Here is a 22,770-nt window from a genome sequence, read left to right as displayed (position 1 = left end):
GCCGCAGTCGTGCAGTCAGACAGGGCCACGTTCTGTTGTCGCACGTGCTGAGGCCACCTAGTCTTCTTCGCAGGCAAGTGCTGGTAACGCTAGCCGCCAAACGCCAAAACCTGCGAAGGAAGTCTACAGGAAGAAAAGTGGCTGATGACGCAGCCTATAAGACTGGAATGGGCTGCTCCTTAGTACAATACATTTCATGTTGAAGTCTACTACAGGGCAGTTTCTCGAGGAATTTTTCAAGGTGGTTATTAGAGAGACAGGTGCAGCCGAGAGCTATTGAGCTATTACACAAAAGTTCGATTAACGGATCAATCGTTTCGTGTGCTCTCAGGAACATAAATGCAATTGGATTAGGAAGGACTCAATATGATGGAATAAGAAATGAGAAAGAATGGGTTCTTTGCTCAATAAACAACCTCTGAAAGCTGACAAAAGCGTTAGATCCTTCAACCTTCTAGAAAAGCTCCCAGAGTTTTTAGCCGAAGTATTAGCATGCGAGAAGGCAGCGCTCGTAACTAAAACCTTAGCGTCATTTGTGCCTCAAAAACTTTTGGTAAGTTTTGCCACGTGCTGTAACTACTAAAAAGAAAAAAAATGAAAGCAGAGGGGCAATTAATTGGATGTGACGTGATAGCAAGGAGTTTTCGCTTCACTGTGCAACTGCATCCGCAAACGCACCGAGAATAGTTTCAGTTCCTCTTTGGACTGCACAAGATAAGGATTACAACTAATTCTCAGCTCTCAGCCATTCTTGTCCTTACAAACCTTGCTCATGTGCTATATTGCACACGTACAGTGTTTAACCATGTTTGTAAACGTCAAGTTTAGGAACATATGGCTCGCTTAGTTACGCTCGAACCAAGTGGTGGTATCAGCTGCGCTGTCGTTGGCTACAGTTTTTCGTTCTTCCTTTTGGTTCGCTCATCACGCTGTTTGGGAACTGCTTCAGAGACAGTGCTCGTGGAAAAATGTAACACACGAAAGAGTTCGTCCGACGCCATGAAAAGCATGTGTGATCTCGAAAAACACCTATATTGAGCGCCTCTTGGACGTGTGTCATGAGTCTAACAAATATTTATCGTCACGTTTTGAAAAAGGTAGCTGCTTCAAAATGTAACATTTTCCTCATAGTACTCGCCAATAGTTAACGAATGGCAGTCTCTATTGGTTTGCGGTGAAAGGGGAAAAATATTTCGGAATGTTTTATTGACATCTACATTTATCAACGGTGCTCCCGTCCAATACTCCCAGCCGTAGGTAACGCCATCACGCACGTAGGGGGGGGGGGGGGGGGGGGGGGGGCGTTTAAAAAAAACATCATCCTATGAAATTATGCTTCATACTTTCACATTCAGCTCTAGGACGTACTTTTGCGATAGACAGAAACGCCTACACACTCGGCTGTTCCCATTTATTTTCATCATGCTTTTTCTTCGGTGGTAGCAAAAAAACACTACAGTAGTCCATGATGCATACTAAGACGACTCTACGTCTTTTCCTTAACACTCAGGTAAACGCGCTATGAAAAGAAATTCGAACAGCCGAGCGCATCGGGCGCCGCGTTCGCGTTTCTTTTCATCGTGGTAGTGCTTGGCTTTTCTGCACGAACGCACGACTTTAAAGGCACGAGGTGAAATCAAAAAATTGTTTTGAAAACCTTTGCTTATAGAAATTCCGATAAGACATAAATCTGACTGTAACCCTTCACCGTGCTCACCGGTAGAGCGAGCGCAACGCCATCGAACCCTGCCTATGTTAAAGTTTGGTGTTAGTCAATATAGTTTACAAGAAACTGGAAAGAGCTGACTATTGAAATTACACTCGCTCATATATCGAGTCCTAATACAAAACATTGAGGAAGCGAGCCTGCTCCTTGTTCTTGAATTTATTTTGAAGGCCAAGCTTGTGCAATAAAGAGCATCCTAGTCATATAAAACTCCGCTCAGAGACGAAATTGATTGGTGAACAGGGACCGAACTATTTTAGTAATAGTATGACGCTCAGTAGTATTAGCGCGCGAGTTTCCTTTTTGTTTTTTTATTTGGAGTACTATAATCCCTTCACGGGCTGTTACAGGTGGGATGAAAAAATACAAAAGAAATGAGCATTGCTAGAAGCATATATCCAACTTTTTTTTTAAATGTCAGATGAATTTGTGTTTTGAAGCGCGTGCGGATCCAGTTTATTAAACTCAACTAAAGTTTTCGCGAGAAACCAGTACTTAAATATGTCAACTTTAGATGTGTATGGCAATGGCGGGTGGGTTATTAGTGCGGGAAGATAATCTGCCTGGGGGTCGAATGTACACGAGTGAAATACACACGAGTGAAATACACATGAGTGAAATACACATGAGTGAATGTACACGAAGCATATAAAGAAACTTGAGACTAGCTATCTTTCTATGTGTGGCTAGTTCTGGAATTTGAGCTTGAAGGCGTAATGTTGGCACAGACTGTGTTTTTCGGTGAGCGGAAAATATAAATCTTAAAGCTAACCTTCGCACTTTATTATTATTAATAAAAGATGATTATTAAAAAAGTTTGATTAAGGAATACGACACTATTTCTATGCACATCTACCATATGTAAAGAAACTTAAAAAAATGGTCCATAGTGGCTGAAATTCGAGCGTAATTGATTGTGTGGATCATATTACAGCGCAGACGGGTTCTTTTGGTTTTCTTTTAGTGAAGAAGCTTTCTGGTTTAAAAATTTACATTGAACAGGATTACATTTTTGGGCAAATACAACTGTATTGAGGGCGCACAAATGACGGTGCTTGCGAAGATGTGTCCTGATATAAGGCGCTCAATGAATACAGAAAGTCGTACATGACTAATGCGTCTCAGCATTAGTTTTTCTCACACGACGGACCGTCGGTCCAGGCATCACGGGTTCACACGTCACTACGAGCTGATCTGCGATTCGACGCTGGCAAGCGGACGCGGCAGACCAAAAAAGCAGACGACGCACTCGGCGAACCAATGTTTCGATACTACTTTAAAGCATTGGCAAAGCTAGGAGCAGGAAAGAGAAGGAGACCAACTTTTGTACGCACGTTGTGGGCTACCTCAGCCCTACTGACCCCGTCTTTTTAACTACCCCCTCCGAACTCCAGCCCGAACTATAGTCCAACTACAGTCGAATACAAATCAAGAATGAATCGGTAAATGCCCCTCTACATTCAACGGTGCCAGCCAAGGGGTGGCAGATGAATGGAAAATAACTAGGGCTTAATCGGATTAACTACGGCGTCATGGAAATAGCTGTCAGCCAAAGACATTTAAGGCAGCCGAAAAGTTGGGAAGAGTGGGCTGGTTGCCAGACTTAGCGCACACAGCTCCCGGCCCGCAGCTAAATCCCACCTGGAAATAACCACTTGAGATTTCTCGCTTGGCCGGTCCGTTGGCCGACAGCGCACCCCGCGTGGTAGTGACGTATGAACACGTGATGCGCGGGCCATGCTATTCTCTTACGATATGGTCACCCTATTCTAAAAGACTGTAATCACAGAGCGACTCGCTCTCTCTCTCTCCACTCGGTCTTCACCTTCTTTCTCCCTGCCTTCCTCGTAAAGTGGAGAGAGAAAGGTTTCTTCTCCACTTTTGACACTGCCACTCATCGCCCATCATCCTTTCTTCTCACCCTCTCTCATGCGACTTCGCTTTCGCCATTTTGCCGCCTGTCAACCGAGGCTCAAGGCGGTCGGACAGATGTTTCTTGCATGCATGTTATAGTGCTAACGCATTATAAAAGCCCGCTAAAGGTTCTGCCCGGAAGTTCTACCTCCTTGAGGCTGCCACGTTAAAAATGAAAGAGTACAAAAGAACGCAAAATATGTAACTGTAACATGGTATAACCACTTCTCCTCAAGGTAGAAAGAAACTTAATCGCGTCCTCTTGTGGGTCTCAGAAGAAGTTTGCTCAAGAAGTACTTTGGTTTAGGCTAGTTGGTGCATAGCTTTTTTGAAGATGTCAAAAAATGCCTGTTGTGTTCGTGTGCCTCTTTGGTCCTTGCTGCTTTTCACGCTGTCCTGACATCTTCAAAAAAGAAGTTTGCGCGAGCCCTAGAACACTGTTCATATGTTACTACTAGCGCCGTTGGTTCCGATACTATTACATGGCCGCCATAATAATTGGGTAGCGTAGACTCGATGAAGGAGGCCTTGCACAGCTCGCAACAATGTGCAGTATTTTTAAAAACGGTGTAATTGAAAGGAATGGATCACCACCTCACCACAGTAAAAGGAGCATATATATAACCTCCAGATATATTAAAACAAATGAATATATGGCAGCTCCATATTCCTTGACAAGGTGTGGAATAGAATTTGTACCCACTTAACTACGGTAAAGCCAGCTTGCCCCGTGCCTGCCTTGTTTGAAAACTTGTGTTGTGGCGTTGCTGTGCACAGGGTGACTAGAATCAATACAATCGATTCAAAGGCTGCTGTTTCTTCTCGTACTGCGGATCGCTCGTCCTGACAAAACTGCCTCCAGTAGCATGGCGCCACTGCACGCCACGAAGTCATCAGGTCCGTAAATTTTAGTCGATCTCCAACGAAATGCGCATGCAGCTGAGCGCATGCAGTAGTGCTTAAGAGGCGTCTTTTCATCCACGTAGAAAACCTGAAAGAGAAGTAACTAAAAAAAAACTAGACTTTAAAACAGTCACTAAAATGCCTTTAAACAAGCACCCCGAATGCATAGAGTAACTTTTCGCTGAACGCCTGGGCATGATCGCATTGCGCGCGTATCCTAAGCGCTTTATTAAAAAAAAAAACTTAGGGCACTGTAAAAAATTGGTGTGCGCAGTTCGAGTCGTAAACCACAGCTTATGTATGACTAGGTGGCCTGAATATGCTGGTACAAAATTAAGTTTTGATCGCTCACACACCCTTGAAGGCGGAAGGTAGTACTTGCATCATGAAATCAACAAGGCACTCTGAGACACACAAACTTGGACGGCGAACGAAATGAACACAGCGCTGACTCTTGATGAGAGTTGTTAGAGCTGTGTTTGTCTCGTTCCTCGCCTTAGGGTGTGCGTGTCTCGTTCCTGGTCTTATTGTGCCTCAGTCTGCGTTGTTCGCTTTATGATGCCTCATAACCAACTAGCCCACCTAAACGCCTAAACTCGGGGTAGTTGGGTGCCTTCTTAATGCTCATGTATGTGCTAGCGGAACAGCTCCGTATGGTGGCGAACCCGAGGCCTTCTGTCAAAGCGCAAGCGACCTGCCACTTGTGAGCTTATCCGCGAAAAAAGATGGTTTGGTTTGGTTTAAGGGGGTTTAACGTCCCAAAGCGACTCAGGCTATGAGAGACGCCGTAGTGAAAGACTCCAGAATTTTCGACCACCTGGTGTTATTTAACGTGCACTGGCATCGCACAGCACACAGGCCTCTCGAATTTCGCCTCCATCGAAGTTTGAACGTCGCGGCCGGGATCGAACCCGTGTCTTTCGGGTCAGCAGCCGAGCGCCATAACCACTCAGCCACCGCGGTGGCCGGAAAAAATGGTAGGCGACGGTTGCGATCAATCAATATACTTTGAGAGCTACAATGAACAACACCTAGCAGTTTAAGGCAGCACAGTGATCTATCTATTACACAAGACGAAAGTGTTCATTATGGTTAAATGTACTTTTTAATTCAAAGACTGGCCGAGACAATGATATAAAGACAAAGGGAAGTTGCCAATGGTGAGAGGCGCATCTGGCAATGTTGCATAAAAAAAGAGCATATTCAGAAGTGAATGAACAAACAAGAGCTTCAAGTTGAACTTTTTCGCACCTTTTTTTATGCAGGGAATGCGCCGCCCTTTTCGAAGACATCTTCCTCCTTTGGCTACTGCATAACACGTGGTGGACGGCCCTCGGTTGCTCGCTGCTTTTCGGTCCTTAGCGTTAACCGCAAGCACGTAGTATCAAAGTTAGGCCAGATGCAGGGGTAAGGTCGCACCTTGCGTTAGATAACGTTAAAACGGATTGAAGATGTTAACGTCCTGCCACTGAGAGTTTGCCCCCAGGACACAGATGAAGGACGAAAGACGAGCCCCCACGGAGGACTGGGTTTTACGAAGAAAATAGGTATATTTATATTGTTCATGTGCATGCCAAGGCTAATACACACATGCAATCCTGTTAAAACGAGCTCTGCTACATATGCGCAGTATTGTCGGTTCGTAATTAGTGTTACCTCCTACACCACTAGCGTGAGGAATGGGGTATTAAGCACTTATCTACGCCACCGTAAAAATTATAAAAGCGTCTCGTTATTTTTTGTCTCCCGCTCGGGCCAAGATTTTTCGCTTGTTCCAAGTAAGATGCGCATTTGCGCCTTGCGCAATGTTAGGCAATGCGGTCAGGTTACGTGATTAGATTAATGCTATTCCCATGTTTCCTTATCTTGGCATTCAGACAGCAGTCAGACTGGCCTATGTGACATTGCTTGTGAAGGAAACATTCTGTAAGATACCCGAATCGGAATCCACAAGTCTTTCTTCCTGTGCTTTTTAACGTGCGTTGGTACTCCATATTTTCGTCTCATTCTTAATATTATGCCGGAGGCTCAGACGGTCATCAACTTTGGAGGGCCGTAAAAATCAGCAGTACTTCATACCTCCGTGCTATTTCTTTAAGTCATTGGAAACTTTGTCTACATGGTATGACAGTCCATCCAGTTTCACACCCTGATCTCTCCCTTTGTTCCCTTTTTTCCTGCTGTTTCTGTAGGCGCTTATATGGTACAGGCACTGTTGGCGCGTTCGTGTACCAATGCATCTAACTTTTAAACCTGCAGCTTGGTGCTGCGCTCTAATCGATACGCACACGGTTTTGTAACGCCCTGTAACAAAGTGGCATATGCTACGCTCCGTTAATGGGCCGAATGGTGGCGTCTCAAGCTTTTTCCGGTTTCGTCATGTGCAGGAGGATGAAGTATAATGGGGAGCATGGGAACGCGTGAGCTCCCTGCCTCGATAAGCAATGCCGCCGACAGTCGCGAGACTGGGTGGAATCAGGATCAAGCGTGGAAAGAGCAGCCGTCCATGCTTACCGGGCATGCATTTTTCCCACCGATTCCCGCCGCCTCTCTGCGACAGAGGCCCGGGAAGTGCGGCGGCCAGGCGCTTCCGTGTTCTCTTTCACACTGCTTCTACTTGCAGGTCTAGCACGTGAACCGTTCAGTTTCCTGTATCTGTATATTCGGAATCTGTATATTCGGATAAGTTCCATGGGACCCCATACATAAATACATCACAGTTATCAATACGCGTCTTTCTTGTGTTCTCCGTCTGGGTTCAGCGTCCCACTAACCCCAGCGTTGCTCCCCTTGAATGGAGACCGGCTGAAACAAGAGGAGAAATAGGCTGGCTAACCTAGGCTGACACTTTATTACTTGAAACTTCGCTTAGAGCCGTCATGCCAAATATTTTCTGCCTTCTTCTTGTCTTCTTTCACCCGTTTTTAATGACAGCGGCGTGTGCGTGTGTGTGTGCATTTGTACTTGCAGATGGTACAAGAAATCCCAGCAACCACCGCGGTGGCTCAGCAGTTTTGGCACTCGGCTGCTGACCCGAAAGATGCAGGTTCGATCCCGGCCGCGGAGGTCGAATTTCGATGGAAGCTAAATTCAAGAGGCCCGTGTGCTTTTGAGATGTCAGTGCACGTTAAAGAACCTCAGGTGGCCGCAATTTCCGGTGCCTTTCACTGCGGCGTACCTCATAGCCTGAGTCGCTTTCGGGCGTTAAACCTTCATAAAATAAACTGAAATAAAAAATCCCAGTGATGGCAAGAAAACAGGCTGACGTCATCGATTGGCAGTATGACGCATAGAGCATGGCCGAGCACCGCCACTTATGACAGTCGTATATATGTCGTTCGTCCATATATGCTTGCCACTGGCTGACCTCTTTGTGGCGCCAGTTTTCCTGCCAACATCCGTACCAAAACTGTGACGCAAATGCTCGTGACGCAGCGTTCCCGGGGGTGTCATACGAGATCGCGTTGTAGATAGCTTACATGCGCTAGTCAAGTTGGAGGCTAGCTTGCAAAAGCTATTCGAACCGATTACATATGCAACTTCAATCGTATTACTTTCCAGATTCTCGTATCAAAATTGTGACGCAACCATTCGTAGTACAACGTTCCGCGTGGTGTCGTACGCGCGCTTGTGTGTGTAGGTGGTGTCATACATTAAAAAAAAGGCTCATTGGTTGAAACAAGCTGATTTTCCAAACTGCAACCAAACGTCTACGTCTTGCGTCCACTTCATGCTTTCTCATTCCCACACGTAAGCAGCCAAGTGTCTATGTCGAATTCCTTCTCCAGCCGCAGCGGTGGCTGAGTGGTTACGGCGCTCGGCTGCTGACCCGAAAGACGCGGGTTCGATGCCGGCCGCGGCGGTCGAATTTCGATGGAGGCAAAATTCTAGATGTCCAGGTACTGTGCGATGTCAGTGAACGCTAAAGAATCCCAGGTGGTCGAAATTTCCGGAGCCATGCACTACGGCGTCCCTCATAGCCTGAGTTGCTTTGGGACGTTAAACCCTATAAACCAAACCCAACCAATTTCTTCTCCCCTCCATCGTGCCTTCTTTCGTTCTGGTTAGTTTTCTAGCTCTTTTTCTCCTTCTGTCTCCTGCCTTCACTCCTGCATTCTCTTTGCGTTCTTCTTCCTTCTTTTCATTCTTCTTCCACTTCTTAATCTCTGTGTTCTCTCTCTCCTTGCTCGACCTGCGTAGTGTTGCGGAATAATGGAATTACTAGAACGCGCTTTGTTTACGCCATCATTCGAGGTGGGATCCCATGAAAGGCTCTCGCCGCAAAAGTTGTCAGAACGGTTGCGGGTCGGTAACGGAAATACTCAGCGCGAGGTGACGCCTCAGTTGGGAAGAGGTGGCGAAAACGTTCTAGAAGGAGTGTTCCTTTTTCCGCGTTGTCATCGTGTGCTGTCCTATGCGTGCCGTCATTGCGCCCTTGGGTCGTGTGTGCTTTCTTTGCGGCTGCCAACAACGAGGACGTAGCACATCTAAATGGAGTATGAAAGCTAAGCTACACTTAGAGTTGCGGTAATATAAAATCTCCAACGTTTTGGTCTGTGCGAAGAAGTGCCTTCGATATTCGTATTGAATTCTAATCCTCTGTTAAAAGCCAATTCTTCCACACACTTTGCCTTCTGCTTTTTCCGGCCTTTGGCTGTAGTAAATTTGTTTGGTTTTACTTCACTCCATTCTGTGCATCAAATACATGAAGCATGGTCGTAAATAAATAAATAAATAAATAAATAAATCATAAACAACATGAACTACTCGCTTCCGTGCAGGAAAACAAAACTAAAACATGTTTAAAGACGCCTCTTAATTTCTGTTCAACTAAAACTGAGCAACATTAACCTTAGGAACTTGCTGGGCATCATTTCAGCTTAACAGAACAACTACAAACAAGGCTGCGACATTTTAACATATGCGTAAACAAGCCTGTCTACATCATCGTCCGAGGCTGCTGACGACGTGGCGCAGAAGGTGTTTGAAAGCTGGACGCCGTAGGAAAGGGGACAGGCGTCGGAAAGCTCAGGGCTGTCCGTTCAGTGGCGCGCCTAATTACTGGTAGCTGCCAACGACGGTTTTCGTCCGGGCGGTGCATTAGTCGCGGAGCACACAGAGGCGAAGGCAGGCTTGGCGGTGTGTTTACATACCGGAGTACGCGCAGCCGCCGACAGCGCCATCACCTGCAGCGGGAAGCTGAGTGGAAAAGGACATTTTCGTGCATTTCGAGCTTGCCAGAAAACCATTCCCTCAGAAGCGATCTAAAATTATGGCGGGGAGTGTTTGCTCGAAATTATTTTGGGTGGTTGTTTTGCGACTTTCAACTGGATGTTTTTGTCAATGTAATGGTATATTGTTTATGGGGTATAACGTCCGTAAGCGACTCCGGCCGGGAGGGACGCCGTAGTAAACTTCTTCGGAAATTTCAACCACCTGGGGTTTCTACATCGCACAGTACACGCCTCTAGAGCCGAGAGCCATAACCAGCAGGCGAGTGGCTCTAAACCACTGAGCCACCGCGGCTGATTGGTGCTGTGGCCTGTAGTTTCGTACACTCTAAACAGATAGGAGTGAAAAGCGAATAAGATGTCCTCTAGAACACTGCCTCTTATTAAAGGGGGTGGGCTAGTGGACAGCTTACTCTCTTTTTACTCCCGTATCTGCATATTCGTGTATAGAGTGTGCGTGCGTAGGTTGGGCAAATATGAAGAGACTTTTACACGTAACTATACAAGGATAACTCAACTCTTATACTGCGGGACATTTAGCGCCCTGTACCCCTCAGGAAAAGACGTGATTTTCCTCATTGTTTTGCGACTTAGATTAACAGTACCTACAGTGAAGTTGTATTGAAACAAAGCAGTTAAGGTGACATTTGACATTATGCAGAGCAAAAATAAACAAATGCGGCTCCAAGACCGGAAAAGAGCATCAAGGGGAGCCACATGGAGCTGTCAGTCACAGTGCCTATATTAAATAGAGCGCACATTTCTCGATCACCACTAAATGGGGGACGCAAGCGCATAACGAATGACGTTCATCGGGTTCCTGACTCAAAACTTCCATGATAATTTCTACGTTGTCATTCCATGCAATTTCAGAAGTCCAAGCGGTTGTCCTACCACAACACGCGTGGCACTGACTGAATAGACTCTCGCTTGAAACAGATTCACTGACCTGATGTTCGAGAAAATGCCAACTGTTTAAGGCCGTTGCGCTGCTTTCATGAATGTCATGTACATGAAAGGGTGTTAATTTAAGGGACGCTGAAGAGTCTGCACGCAAGGTATCGGTCCAAAAGCAAAGTGTTTGAGCGAGAGACATGACGGCAAACTCGACATCGATTGGCAGAAAGTCAGGCACTGGACTATGCATTACGAGCGATTGGTAATGCGGTGAGAAAACTAGAAATCGTCGCTATATCCCAGTCTTAAGATTTCTGTTTTTTTAATGCGTAAATATCTGGTAAACATATCTAAGGAAACCCGTAGGTTGAGTGAGTTTCCTAGTATTATAGAACATCAGAAGAATCTTGTGCATTTAGTGGCACATGCGTTGAATCCGACAGAACTGGATGTACTGAAAGAGAAACCGGAGTTTGATTATCGCGTTCTTACTACGGAGAGACCAGTTCCAATAAAAACGCTGTTTCTTACACTCTCAAAGCACAAAATGTTAAGTACGGGAGTCCTCACTCCAGGCGATTTAGACAAGCAACGTGCATTAGCGGGTGGCTCTGTGAAGAGAGACCACGCCATCACCTGCTTTCGGACAGTTACCACGGAGGCTACAATGCTCCCGTAGCCCAATTTTGAGCTCACGTGGTTTAATAGAGTGGAAAAAGGTAATGTCCTATCGTCAACAACATATTTCTTAGCAACAAATAATTTTTGCAGCCAATGAAAGCGAGAAGAGCCTTGAAAAGCCAACAATGAAAATTTGTTGCCAACACAAGTAGATTAGAGTTGGATAGAGGCAACTTTTCTACAAATAGATCCTATTCCGGTTATTGATTTTTAATAGCACCGCATGCACCCCAGTGAATGAAAAAAAAAATGCGGAAGATAATTTGCGCCGGAGACTGTGCAAAGCTCTACACACTGTAGGTTTCAGAAGTCGTAGTCTGCAGCGAATTCTCCCATTACTTCTGGCCAAACTATTAAGCTAAATGTGATTTAAGTTTCCGCCCCAGAGAAAGGTGAAGCGGTAGCATATTGTTTTCATTCTATAGTAGCCGTAAGATCGTCAATTCAAGCCTCTAGCATGAACAGCCATCAGCGAGAAGGCTAGAGGGTGCCACTTGTTTCCAAACTTGTAGGAACATATAATATCAATCTCTTAAGTTCAAAACCTACATTGTCCTTGACCCAAGCTCTGGCAATGCGGTGTAGTGCGATGTTAAAATATCGCAATGTGAGTCAAGAAGTCATTCTTGCCTTCAATTGCCTCCTGAATTTCAACGTCTGTACCGAAGCCATGCCACGCGACATAACGGCAGCTCCCTGAGTGCTTCATGGAACGACGGCGCACCATAGAAATTTTTTTACATTTGCTGGGCAGATGAAGAGGAGCACGTGAAAGATAAAATGCAAGTATGGTGTTTGGTGTGGACGTGATCGTGTTTTGAGACCGGATCGTTTTCGAGGGCAGACAACAATCCATCCAAGAGGAGCTGTCTAAACGAGATGTAGGAGTTACCAGAACGGTGACATTTTTACAGGGACGAAAGTGACTTATGCGATGGGGCGGGCGGGGTTTTTACTATAGCTAACGCCGGTTCTTAAAAAAGGAGTTAGAGAAAAAGAATTCTTTAATACGAGGAGTGTTACCTTAACCGCCTGGAGAAATGTATCTGCTGCTTCGCACTAGTGTGAACAAATGAAAACGTACAAGGATGTACATAGCGAAGAACAGACCATGGTGTGGCAATAAAAATAAGTTAAAGCTAGTGAAACAGAGGGTGCAAGTGTCCAAAGTTATAAACACCAAATGGTCAGTGTCATTAACACTAAATGTACGCTTGCATGTGCCTGTTGTAGTGCTGAACAAAAGAAATGGTAGCCACCCATTTTTTTACAGCGCAATACAGGAGCAAGGTTTTAACAAAAAAAGGGGTTTAAAGAATGGCTTGAAGAATTTTGTTCCAATTCACACCACACTTTCCAGGAGTTTAATAAATTATATTAGAACAAATGCTTAGGTGCACTTTTATAGGCAGTTTTACGACAATTTTAGTGTTTTTTCAATCTCTAGGAGGCTGGCGTGCATGCGCCGCATGTCCAGATTGACTATAGTCTAAGCTACGCATTACAGTTCAAGTCCCGCTTCGGTTTCTCCATATCATACATGTCGAGCTGCGGAATTTTTCTGCCTCTATGATTCTAAGCGCACTCAGTCCTTTAAATACGCGGTATTGTAGAGAAACAGAGCTTACCATTTTGCATTTTTTCTGCGCCGTCAATAAATCATGTTCATAATTGCACTGTGCAAGATATAGGAATAAAAAAACTGCTCAGTCTGCCGATGTGGAAACCTGAGAGCTTGATGCCCGTGCGCGGGATGCCAGTGGCGGTTCCGATAAAGACGAGAGAGCACAGCTAACAGATGTGGTTAGTCCTAAGCTGAAGTGTGCGTTCTCTAGACTCCTGGCACCTGTCGCCTTCCCCATGTGCCACACCTAACATGGCACTGTGTTGTGCTTACACTGATGCGAATGATACTGACGTGAAGATGGAAATGAATTGTTGCCAGACAGGAGGGAACAATAGAGTTTGGTTTGGTTTATGGGGGTTTAACGTCCCAAAGCGACTCAGGCTATAAGCGGCGTCCCGTAGTGAAGGGCTCCAGAAATTTCGACCACCTGGGGTTCTCTAACGTGCATTGAAATCGCACAGTACACGGGCCTCCAGAATTTCGCCTCCATCGAAATTCGACCGCCGCGGCCGGGATCGAACGCGCGTCTTTCGGGTCGGTAGAGGAGCGCCATAACCACTGAGCCACTGCGGCGGCGGAAGAATAGGTCTGTCGTCGCTTCTTTCAAGCGATAAATTTGTGACGTTGGGGAAAGTAAGTATATTTGAATGCAGCATCGCATGAAGTGGCGATACTGAGTGTTAGCCCGGTGGATATATGAAAATTAGGAATTTAAATCCAGGTTTCCTACCGCTAACTGCTAATGCATGTTTTTTGTGTGCATGTGTGCGTACAAAAATTCTATGTCAGTCTAGAAGAAACGCTTCCAACGACGCTGCAAGCTCGCATAGTCTTAAGGAAGGAGGAAAATATAAAAAAGGGAACGAGTTTAAGCTCCCTAGCACCTGCGAATAATACAGAGAGATGTAAAGGCATAAGATGTGAAAGAGGCACCAGACGAAAACCAGCAAAGCGCTTGAGATATCAGTAGAGACTGGACATTGCATGGAAGGTAAAAATAGGATTCCAAACAAAAACACGCATCGTGTAAAACCAAACAAATTTCTACGTTTTTGGCCACGATCGCACGGTTCTGAGAACGCGTCAAAAACTTCCTGCTATCACTTTTGGAAACGCTTTTCTATGTGATATAGAAGCGCTCATACAACACTGCATCTACACCGCTCGGAAGGCTTTGGCGTGAAGATTTTTTCCCTGGCACTTCATCTTCTTTAAAAGGCGAGACAAAGGTCGTCATACCTACTTTTTCTTTTCTTTAACCTGAAGTGCGAGCAGCAACTGATAAAAGTGCCTACCCTCTATGCTCACAGCCTCTTTGCGTACCTACTTTCAATACCCTTTTAACGCATGCATCCTCAGGCTGTCAGCGCCAGAGAAGGGAAGGCACTCGATGGTACGCTGAGGGCGGTAATGATGTGTGGTGCTGAAGTGAGCACGAAAAGAAAAAAATGAGCTTAACAAATGTAGCGCATGGGTGTAGCTCGAAAACAAGAATTTCCTCGCTGTGACAGCTTTTTACTAGGAACTTCTTTTTAACCATGACTTGCCGAACGTCTTTAGGCATATTTCCTATTTTATTATCACGCAATCATGATGATTGGTCCAGCTATACTGGCTAACTAATGTTGTCTGGCAATGGATCCGCCTTCAATCTTCCGCTTATTGTAGGCTCAGCTCAGAGTCTCTTGTGTTAACCTGGTGATCATATCAATAAACCTTGTTTTTATGTGCAATCAAGAGTGATCGCTCTCCTTAAGTTGCCGGGCTTAGCGGAAGGGAACATAATCGAGGTATTAAGTTACCGAATCTTTTTGCCGTCCGATGTTTTTTTATGTAACTTGCGATCAGGAATGTACGTGTACAACAGTATTTATATCTACTTAATAATAAATAATTATAAAACACTCTAAAAATTAAGAAATTCATCCGGAGACCGCTATTGCAGTGTAAGAAAAGAAAAGCTGAGCGTTCTTGCGAATTAGGTCAAATTTATTGCAACGACGTCACGCTTACGAAGACAAACACGGGCAAGTAAGGAAACACCACAAAGCGCTTCCTTACTTGTTCGTGTTTGTCTTTGCGCTGTGTTATTGTAAGCATGAGTGGTGTTAAACTTCGTAACGGCTGCATTTCATTCATTTGAGGCCAGCAAAAGTGTATTCTTTTATTCTTGTCTGCATAATTATGAAGAGCCATTTTAGTCCACACAATGAAGCTCCTGCAGTAAATACTTTGATGCAGTGGAAGTTATTTGGAATGTGCACCATATCGGGTAACGTAGAGCAGGCGACCGCTGGAAGAAAGTGCACTTAAGGATTCGGGTCGAGTAAGCCTAATTAGTGGCAGGCATTTCATCGCTAACTGCTCATTTGCTTCACATTTTATCGAGCAAAGCAGTCGATGCATTGTAACATGTGCTAGTACGATATACGGAAACCTGATACGGCAACCACAGTGAGTCTCTTTGTTGTCAACGAAACATCATCATTTGCATAACTGTTTGTTCTAGTTGTTCTATGGTGAAGGCGGTCGTCATCGCAAATATAGGCGCCAGGTATAGAGTATGCAAAGGAAACAATACCTCTAATTTGCAAATTTGATTAACTTGTCATAATTAACTTCCTTCTCGCTCACTTTTTGTGCTTAGAATACTTATACGGACACTTCAGGGGAATACCGAGCCTGCCTGTAGTCGGCTGCTGTTATATAGCGCAAAGCGGCAAACGGCACTCACAGGTGGCCCTTCAGACAATGGCGTCCCCATATTACCATGACGTCGTGGTCAGCCACCTTGCTCTTTCCCCGGACGCAAACTGGTGCAAGATAGGATATTCAAGGCGAGTGATCGCGACCCCAAGAAAGCAGGGAGGCGCCAAAGGCTGCCCGTGAGGAGAATTTTCCGCTTCATTCTTGGTTTGTATTTTGCTATAACATTAGGGATTATCGTCCCGGAGCAAATATTTCATTTTGTATGGTGTTATGGTTTATGATGATTGAACGTCCCAAAGCGCCTCGGGCTATTAGGGACGCAGCAGTGAAGGGCTCCGGAAATTCCGAGCACTTGGGATTCTTTAACGTGCACTCACATCGCAGAGTGCACAGGCCTCTAGAATTTCGCCTCTATCGAAATTCGACCACCGCGGCCGGGATCGAACCTGCGTCTTTTGGCTCGACAGCCGAGCGCCATAACCATTGAGCCACCGCGGCGGCTAAATATGTAATTTTTACAACGAGAAGAACATTTCGATAATCCTGTACGTAAGGTACACGTTAGGCAATATTACGTGAAATCGAAAGTCATGAAGCCTTCTCCCTTCTGGAAATGCCGTTCCTGGGTCCCATCAACTGAATTCTACGCCGGCCAGAATCGATCATTGGTTTTAGTAAGACGAGTGTTGCCGAAACAAGAAAGATCGCAGCGTTCACGCGTCACTCGGCTAATACGCTGACCATTGGGCCGGCTTGAAGTTGTCGGGGAGAGAACCGTCCCTACGTCCACATTAGCGGGAATTAGGGAAAAGCGTTTCTGGCTCACTTGGCTGCCGCCCTGTGGCGCAAGGCTTCGCACACTTATAACTAGCGAGCTGACATCATCGGTGAACGCATGAAGAAACAAAAACCAGTAAAACCCCTGTCACACTAGCAAATTTAATGTCATTCCAATCGAATGTCATTCGATGCCTCGAATGTCATTCGGTGTCTTTTGGTGCTACACGGTAAAAAATAATGTCATTCGAAAATGATGGCAGTGACGACCAGTGAAAAAAAATAGTACAATTCAAACACATCAACGCGCATAAAATATGTTAAAAATTGTTGTGCAGTGTTTTAAGAGCGGGTGAGAACATTTCTGTGCAATATTATAAGCTTAAAATATTGTTTCCGGCCATTCTGCGGCACCTCAGCCAAGTACAAAGTCAACCACAAATACGAAAAATATAAACAAACAAAATGGCTGACACGGTGGCGCGCGGCGGCGCGTGGAGCATGGGAATGACTTCTGAAAGGTGAAGTGCTCAGTGACATCTTTAAGTACTTTCGAGCTAAACGAACATGTAACGATCAGCAAGAAACACGCAACCCTTAATGATCGGCGGTCGCGGGAAAGGCCTTGCTTCACGGTCGGCTGCTGCCGTTGGCGGCTGCTGGGACCGAGAGTAATAGCTATGTACGACAGCTACAAGTGTGAAAAAGTTCGCACCAAAATTAACATTTTTAGCAGAACTAAATAAATACAATTTCTAACTTTGAGAGTGCGCACACGATTTTTTCGCATCGCTTGTTTCTGCTGCGCGTATGGTGTCCAGAGTACACATTCGGTTCGACATAGAATGCGAATGAGTTTCGTGAACTCATTCGATAGCGAATGTCATTCGAACCTAATGACATTAAATGTTCCCGTGTAGCAGCAGATTAATTGCATTAGGCGCGAATGCCATTCGAAACGAATGACCTTAAATTTGCTAGTGTGACAGGGGTATAAGTGGCTGCAGAACAGGTCGGGATAGGCCTCTAGGCTTAGCGGGAAGAATGAAAATTGAAACTTGGTTTGTGAGGAAAAGAAGTGGCGCAGTATCTGTCTCACATACATTGGTGGACACCCTGACCGCGCCGTAAAGGAAGGGATGAAGGAGGGATTGAACGAAGAAAGGAAGGAAGAGGTGCCGTAGTGGAGGGCTCCGGAATAATTTCGACCACCTGGGGATCTTTAACGTGCACTGACATGGAACAGCACACGGGCGTCTTTGCATTTATCATCCATCGAAACGCGGCCGCCGCGGTCCGGTTCGAACCCGGGCACTCTGACTCAGTAGACGAGCGCTTTAACCATTGCTTGGGCGCTGTCATGAATTCCTGGTAATGGCGTAGAGCGACCTCGTCGATATCATTTCCGAGCGCGATTACAGTGTAATTTGGATAATGTAATGCAATGTAATGTCAAGCGTTCATAAAACTTTTAGTGATGCCTTCTATGTATCAATACTACAGGAAAAGTCGGAGAATTTATCGGGCAAATCAGTTTCCTTTCCTTTTGCTCGATTTGTCGACGCCTGAGAAAGTTAAACTGGATCGAAATAACGCAATATCTACGTGTGTTGTGTGCGTTCCAGACTGCGTGCGTAAGTTTCAGACAAAGATTAGCAGGAAATTCAAGCACGTGAGCAATCGTTTGGCGCAGTTCCCGAAAGGCGATATCCGCTCTGAAAGAGACTATAAGCACAACTGTAATCTAACGTTTGGTTTTCGTAAAAACTGATCCTTTCGGACTCTGTATTTATGAGGAGAAAAAATAATTTTTTTCGGGACAATCACATCAAAATTATTTTTTGCTATGTGTTCAAGCAACTGAACGTAAAAAGAGAACAGACTTCAGGATCACCCCTTCGAAGTGAGTGGCGAAGAAGTGTAAGTTTCCTAAGCCTAAGGTTCCGTGTTTTAGCAATGCTGACGTCAGCGCAGTTCGCTTTAAAAAACGGTCAGTGGTGCCAACGCCTGCAGTTTTGTTTTTGACTTTTTCTTATTTCATCATCAGCCTGATTACACACAGTGCACGCCAAACGCCTCTCCCATGTCTCTGCAATTAACCCTCTTTTTTGCCAGCTGCGCCCACCCTATGCCTGCAAACTTCTTAATCTCATCCGCCCACCTATCTTCGTGCCGCCCCCTGCTACGCTTCCCTTCTCTTGGAATCAACTCCGTTACCCTTAAGGATCAGCGGTTATCTCGACTTCGCATTAAATGCCCTGCACAAGCCCATTTCTTCCTCTTAACCCGCGTTTGTTCCCTCACCCACTCTGTCCTTAATGCTTATTTAGAAAGCCCTTTGTTCAATGAATTAGTTTATCCCCAACAGCTTTAAAGTTCGTCTTGTGTTAATGCTCCTCCTTTTAAGTACTATGACGAACTCATCGCTGCTTTGCGTTTTTTTTTTTTTGCACACGGTATGTAATGAACAATCTTGAGCAGCTGTTTCGGAAAGAATGCAGTACAGCGAGTAGCATTCAGCGCTCGGTATCGAAAAAATATGCAATCCTATCATTTCTTTTCATAAGGCAGGAATATTGTAATGAGAAGGTTTTGTGACACTGGAAAGCGCAAAATATAAGATGCGGAGCGTTTGTCATTTGCGGCCAAAGAATTGATGCTACTGAACGTTCCGAGGTGCACTGAGTACGAAGAACAATATTTGAACTTTTGTCCTAACGTGCATTTTTCAACTCCTGTGCTAAGCGGTTGACAAGCCATAGTGCCACGGAGGAATAGAGTTCGATCCAACAGCCACGAAAATGTCACGCATGCATTTGCGCTAAAAGAAAAATGATCCTTACTTTTATAAATTCTAGGTTCTCTCTTTAGAGAAATCACTTTTTACCCCGCATGCCCAGCCGTTTTTTGACTATTTCTACTAAATATATTATTTCCTTTCTATTGGCGGCTGCGTACAAGCGTGATGTATAAAAAAACTTTTAAAAAGCTGTTAGCAGAGGCATGCCAGCTTGTGCGTAATAAACAAAACCACCACCTGAAGTCGGAATAAGCTGCCCACTAAAGCAATAAGCTTCCCCGTAGCATTTAAAAATTGAGAGGTCGTGAGGGATGGTAGAAAACAAGATTCTGAAATAAACAAGAAGATAGAGATAAAAACGTTCTAGAATAACCATCACCGACACTTGAGTTCACTATGGAGATCAAAGTTCATCTCACAGCAGCCCACGGTCACTGTCTTCATAACTGCTGTACACCAAGCGGACAATGATAAAATGAAGCAGAAGCTGGTAAAACGAAAGTTCAGTGTTTGAAACAGGTTCATCATGATCCAGTTATTTTTTTTCCTAGTACATACCTTTATTCTTAAACCGGTATGCCAGAAAATTGCCCTTGTCCGGCAGTCTTTCGTGTTTCACATACCGGATTTACCTTCAGCTGAAACTAAATTATAACATTGTCGTTCTTGCTATAAGCCCGCTTAGCGTTCCACAGTTTTGATGAAGGTTGAAAGCGTGCAGAAATTTTTCACTGCTCATTTGTCTTCTGATTTTTTATGTGTTACGAGCTCCAGCTCAGCCTTTTGTATGGGTTCGTGGAGCTTCCCGCAGATTGTTATTGGGCAGTAAGAATTGCGAACACTGGAATATTTTTGTAATAACTCTAACTTTGTAGTTTTTATTCAATTATGTTTTTCCATTGAGGTTGATGAAAGTTGAACGAGTAGCATATTTATGAAACTTCCCCATTCTGCACAACAGTCTGCATAACAGTGACTTCTTTTCAAACGGCACAGAACAGAGAAGGATGACATCTAGTTAAAGTTAACCATAATATTGATCCTATATGGCTATTTTTCTAATTCAGCAATATGTGCAGCATTTGTTTCTAGCAATAAGGTTTCAATAACAAGGCTGCAGCAATAAGAGTAAAGCTTTCCACCAACAAGCCTTGGCCGACCTCTGATGTACGTCTTGGCATAATTCCTCCAATATTTTGCTTATGGGATATGTCAACGTACGTTTTAAGTGAATACGTTTCTTCTTATTTGAGCTCTAGCGAAAAGTTCTATTTAGGTAGGAGGCAGAAAAAAATTCGACGATCCAAAGAATGGGATAACATTTCAGGTAGGCCAAGAAAAGTACATATACATAGCATGATGATTCCTTCGATGGGAAGAATCCTACTAAATATTTTAGGCTGTTGAGGAAACCGCTAGCATTAAAGGGTCAAAGCAGACCATTACTTGTGTGTGTCATATTCAGTGCTATAGTCACTGACGCAAAATATTTTAAGGTGAAAGCCTTAAATGGCTCACACTCGCGGTGACCGTCCGTTCGGTCACGGTCTTAGGTCACGTGACCGTGTCCGTCCGTTACACCTTAGGTCATCCCAGGTGATCTTGTCACGTGATCACAACCTGCCAACTGGACTGTAAACAAACTGCCCACTGTGGCGGGTGATGCGATCCGTCGCTAAGCAACAACTGCGCATGCGCAGCGTGACGTCACCGCTCAAATTCAAATCAGTGCAATGAGTCAGTGAGTCACAAATGCCTTTCGCCTTCCCGCAGTCAAGAGATGTCCAAGTGCCCCCAATGAATTTTCAATCCTTGCTGTGTCCCTTTACAGCAGAAAGGCAGGTTTCCAGGCATTTTGAGGCGCTTTTTTTGTTGTAACTTTCTTAAATATTTATGGCTGGCTGTGCACTGTTTTATTGCTTTTTTGAACTGAAGGAAAACACAGAACTAGAAAATGAAAAATTAAAAACAAGAAATTAGCTAGAATCACACACAGTACTTGAATTTTATTTGCTATTGCCACAAAATCTACTTTGAGAACGACGGTACAAAGGCCGCCACGAAATAAGCATGAAGTGAACTTTTACCTACCGCAAATAATATTCTTATTAAGAAAGAAGTGTGCCTAGCAGAACTTCGACGCTCATTTCCAGCTTTGGTTTCAAGCTTTTAAAAGAACTTCGGCAATCAAGCCTGGCCGAAGAAAGTAGAGAAGGAAGTGGAAAAAATATCCGTCCTGGCGCATGCCCACGGTATCAGCTTTGCGCTGAAGAAAATAGTGGGGTGGGCTGGGCTGCGGTAAAACTAACCTTGACCTCTCAGAGAAAGTTTTCTGTGCTATGCTAAATAGCAAATGACGAATGCCAAAGGGCATAGCGATGTGGGAGATGTCACGATAAGTTCACCACATATGACAGCAAGATGATTGATAAAATTTCGCTGTCGTGTGGAGTGACTTGTGTGGGTCAAACAGGACGCTGTTAGTGACCGCTTGAGAGAATGTATCACTTGTCGGAATGTAGGAGGAGGATGAAAGTCAGAGAGAATGTCGGAATGTAAATGCTATACTACGCTATATAGCTACACAGCCCAGTGTTTGTCTTGTCTCCTTCTTTCCGTCTTCAACTTTCGCGCTGTAGAACTATGGAATCGAGCTATACAACCATTAGCACAAGCGCGAACTGCACGAAACCTACGACATCGATAAGAAAGGCACGATTGACGACGCAAGCTCTTGATGACTCAGTCAGAACTGACAGAAGTAGGCTTCCTTGTCTCTCATATTGCGTTACTTATTTTTAAAGTATTCATTGCGAGCATCACACTGAACCTTCAGTTGTTTGTCAGCGCTTGTGTTTATGTGTCTTCTCGTCACTGTCCGTTTTCCGCGTCGTAATTTCGTTGCAATCGTGTACAAACTGGCCTGGATACTTTCTGCAAAGGATACCACTCCCGGATTGTTGATTTCGTTTGCGTATCGAAACAGGGACATCAGAATACTTCGATGCATCTGAGTGAAGTTCGTTTCGCACATTTTGTGGTATGATTACTTTTTTCTGAAAGACCAATTAATTGAGATTGACTTGTCATAAATCTTACCGATCCAGCCTCTCTGTCTCAAGGTGCTTTCAAAAACCTTCCATCCTAGCGAACCGTTTGTTTTATGGTGACTTCTAATGAACAAGTTGTAACTGTCCGTTACAAGCCTCGCTCGCAGTTTTTGCGTTTTGTTATTGATTGTCAAGTTTCTTCTGATATGCAGGAGAAAGAGAAGGGTATTTAAGAATAGACCATGTCTGTATAACATGTGTCCTTTTTAAGGGCAAAAATGCCAAATGACATCAAAGGAAAACGTAGCTGCAGGGGTTATGTCAACAGCCGGCCAGAGTTTTTGCTTGAATTTCGTGCCAGAGGTGGTCGTCCACTCAATGACATTGCAACCGATATGTATGCAACTACGGGTGGGGGGCTGTAGGATATGTGAGCACGGTAGGCTCGCCAGCTC

Source organism: Amblyomma americanum, chromosome 6 (genome assembly GCF_052857255.1).
Source record: "Amblyomma americanum isolate KBUSLIRL-KWMA chromosome 6, ASM5285725v1, whole genome shotgun sequence".
In the NCBI taxonomy this organism is placed as follows: Eukaryota; Metazoa; Arthropoda; class Arachnida; order Ixodida; family Ixodidae; genus Amblyomma; species Amblyomma americanum.
The sequence above is the reverse complement of the archived record's forward strand: the minus strand, read 5'-3'. Positions refer to the sequence as shown.